Source organism: Schistocerca gregaria, unplaced genomic scaffold, assembly GCF_023897955.1.
Source record: "Schistocerca gregaria isolate iqSchGreg1 unplaced genomic scaffold, iqSchGreg1.2 ptg001558l, whole genome shotgun sequence".
NCBI lineage: Eukaryota > Metazoa > Arthropoda > Insecta > Orthoptera > Acrididae > Schistocerca > Schistocerca gregaria.
The window spans coordinates 13,723-17,500 of NW_026062841.1; the positions used below are offsets into that span (position 1 = coordinate 13,723).

Here is a 3,778-nt window from a genome sequence, read left to right on the forward strand (position 1 = left end):
CACGTTGTCCCTTAACCTAACCCACGTTGTCCCTTAACGTAACCCACGTTGTCCCTTAACGTAACCCACGTTGTCCCTTAACCTAACCCACGTTGTCCCTTAACCTAACCCACGTTGTCCCTTAACCTAACCCACGTTGTCCCTTAACCTAACCCACGTTGTCCCTTAACCTAACCCACGTTGTCCCTTAACCTAACCCACGTTGTCCCTTAACCTAACCCACGTTGTCCCTTAACCTAACCCACGTTGTCCCTTAACCTAACCCACGTTGTCCCTTAACCTAACCCACGTTGTCCCTTAACCTAACCCACGTTGTCCCTTAACCTAACCCACGTTGTCCCTTAACCTAACCCACGTTGTCCCTTAACCTAACCCACGTTGTCCCTTAACCTAACCCACGTTGTCCCTTAACCTAACCCACGTTGTCCCTTAACCTAACCCACGTTGTCCCTTAACCTAACCCACGTTGTCCCTTTGCCTAACATAGTTCACTGCTCGGAATCTCTGGTGTCGTTGTTATCCTCATGTAGATGTCTTGCGAGTGTTGCTTACTTTCCACATATTCCCGCTATCCACTGTCAATTGTACTGCAATAGGACTATATCGCCCCCCCCCCCCCCCTCTGCCCCTCTCTTTGTGTCTCCGTCCTCTCAAGCTGGTCGGTCTGGCGTTTGAGTGTTAAATGAGCCTCGCAGCTGTTCAGTTGCGTTCAGATGTCGACGCCCTCAGTGTACGTCGTGGTATGGTCTGTGTCCATTGTCCGCTGATGTCGTACGCGTAACCCACACGCTGTACCGATCATCGGTAGTTACGTACAGAGTGAAGTAGTGTGATACGTGTGACCGTACGCTGGCTGTGCCCAACGGTGTCGAATCTCAATTTCCATATGTTGTGCTCGATGCTACTTGTCTCGTCTCCCAATAACAGCTAGGTTGCACTGTGGTACGCCGTAGAGGCGTGTGGGAGGAACGTACGAACGCATTGTATGTCACCCTGGGTCGCTGGGGGTGGTGGTGCGGTGAGTCAGGTCAGGTCAGCGTGAGCCGTGTGATGTAGTGACGCGTGTATTCCGACTTTGTCGTATTGCCTCACACAAAGTGCTACCCTGGTGGACCGCGTTCCATATCTGGGACATGCCGCAGATGCCGGTTGACAGTGGATCGCGGAAGGGACATCGCATACGTGCGCGGGCCACCTTCCACGTGTTCTCTTCTGCACATGTCGCAGTGTGTATGTGGTCTGATGTAGCGTGTCGTGACACATGACATCCTGGCATGCAAGAATTGTTGAATTCGCAAATGTAGGTGGACATCTACGTTTACTGCCCAAGATACGCAAATGAACTGGAAATCCGTTGTTGAGCGGTTGTTCACGCTGGAGGTGAATCTGTGATGGCGACGATCGGTACAGCTATTAACCGGTTGTTTCAGCGGTACCCGCCACATCCACACACGTGACTAGGCCCATGTGGGTATGAAGCGATACGCGGCGGTGGCTTGGTGGGACTGTTCCCGGCCGGTGAAGGGGGGCCGCCCGGCGTGTTGGCCGCGCGCTGCGTGGGCGCACGCGCAACAGGCGGCTGGTGGGGGGCGCCGAGTGGCAGGAGCGCCAGCCGACGGGCTCGGCAGGCGGCGCAGCTACGCTGCGGCGCACCCTGCACGCGGCGCCTGGCGGCCAAAGTTGGTTCAGCCGAGCCCGGTGCGAAGCGCGGTGGACATCTGCAGTGTGCTGGTCTGATTGAGGACTGTGTGCGTTGAGGATGCGCCGCCGCCTGGCACTCGGCGCCGCGACGCCGTCTGCTGCTCGGTCGCCCCAGCGGTTCTCGCAGGTGGTTTGTATCGCAGTTGTGCGGACGTGTTGGCGCGTGCGCTGTGCTGGGAGAGTTCGCTTCTGCACCCAAGTGGGGCTTTGCCCTTGTGTGGCGCTGGCGTTGGAGCTGCCGGTCACCATAGGTGGCGCGTGTTGTCTCCCGCCGGCAATGCCACGACAGCACGCTCCCGGGCCTCTGTCGGCAGCGGCAAGCTCAGTTGGGAGCAAGGGTGTTCGCACTAAAACCGTCTACTCGCCTAACTCCGGGCGATTGCGCCTCTCTCGAAACCGACCAAGTACCTAGGACGGCGCTGCGCGCCGCCGGGACCTGAGAGGGTTTCGAGGTGTATCGTGCAGGGGAGCTCGGCCTCCTCCTGTTTGCAGAATAATTGAGCGGACGCTTGCGTGTTCGCGCGGGCCCCCGGGACACACTCCCGGGCGGCCGGCTGCTCAGCTCTAGTTGACGCAGCTCCCTGGTTGATCCTGCCAGTAGTCATATGCTTGTCTCAAAGATTAAGCCATGCATGTCTCAGTACAAGCCGCATTAAGGTGAAACCGCGAATGGCTCATTAAATCAGTTATGGTTCCTTAGATCGTACCCACGTTACTTGGATAACTGTGGTAATTCTAGAGCTAATACATGCAAACAGAGTCCCGACCAGAGATGGAAGGGACGCTTTTATTAGATCAAAACCAATCGGATTGGCTTGTCTGGTCCGTTTGCCTTGGTGACTCTGAATAACTTTGGGCTGATCGCACGGTCCTCGTACCGGCGACGCATCTTTCAAATGTCTGCCTTATCAACTGTCGATGGTAGGTTCTGCGCCTACCATGGTTGTAACGGGTAACGGGGAATCAGGGTTCGATTCCGGAGAGGGAGCCTGAGAAACGGCTACCACATCCAAGGAAGGCAGCAGGCGCGCAAATTACCCACTCCCGGCACGGGGAGGTAGTGACGAAAAATAACGATACGGGACTCATCCGAGGCCCCGTAATCGGAATGAGTACACTTTAAATCCTTTAACGAGTATCTATTGGAGGGCAAGTCTGGTGCCAGCAGCCGCGGTAATTCCAGCTCCAATAGCGTATATTAAAGTTGTTGCGGTTAAAAAGCTCGTAGTTGGATTTGTGTCCCACGCTGTTGGTTCACCGCCCGTCGGTGTTTAACTGGCATGTATCGTGGGACGTCCTGCCGGTGGGGCGAGCCGAAGGGGTGCTTTCGCGTCCCGAGGCGGACCCCGTTTAAATCCTACCAGGGTGCTCTTTGTTGAGTGTCTCGGTGGGCCGGCACGTTTACTTTGAACAAATTAGAGTGCTTAAAGCAGGCAAGCCCGCCTGAATACTGTGTGCATGGAATAATGGAATAGGACCTCGGTTCTATTTTGTTGGTTTTCGGAACCCGAGGTAATGATTAATAGGGACAGGCGGGGGCATTCGTATTGCGACGTTAGAGGTGAAATTCTTGGATCGTCGCAAGACGAACAGAAGCGAAAGCATTTGCCAAGTATGTTTTCATTAATCAAGAACGAAAGTTAGAGGTTCGAAGGCGATCAGATACCGCCCTAGTTCTAACCATAAACGATGCCAGCCAGCGATCCGCCGCAGTTCCTCCGATGACTCGGCGGGCAGCCTCCGGGAAACCAAAGCTTTTGGGTTCCGGGGGAAGTATGGTTGCAAAGCTGAAACTTAAAGGGATTGACGGAAGGGCACCACCAGGAGTGGAGCCTGCGGCTTAATTTGACTCAACACGGGAAACCTCACCAGGCCCGGACACCGGAAGGATTGACAGATTGATAGCTCTTTCTTGATTCGGTGGGTGGTGGTGCATGGCCGTTCTTAGTTGGTGGAGCGATTTGTCTGGTTAATTCCGATAACGAACGAGACTCTAGCCTGCTAACTAGTCGCGTGACATCCTTCGTGCTGTCAGCGATTACTTTTCTTCTTAGAGGGACAGGCGGCTTCTAGCCGC

At 55.0% G+C, this 3,778-nt stretch overlaps 1 non-coding gene across 1 annotated transcript in view; it reads left to right on the forward strand.

The window, feature by feature from the left end:
• The first annotated feature begins 2,279 nt into the window (after positions 1 to 2,279).
• Positions 2,280 to 3,778, forward strand: part of LOC126333045 (small subunit ribosomal RNA) — a 1,893-nt gene continuing 394 nt past the window's right edge. Inside the window, exon 1 of the ribosomal RNA XR_007564067.1 lies at positions 2,280 to 3,778. This exon is cut by the window's right edge and continues 394 nt beyond it. This is a non-coding gene — a ribosomal RNA (small subunit ribosomal RNA).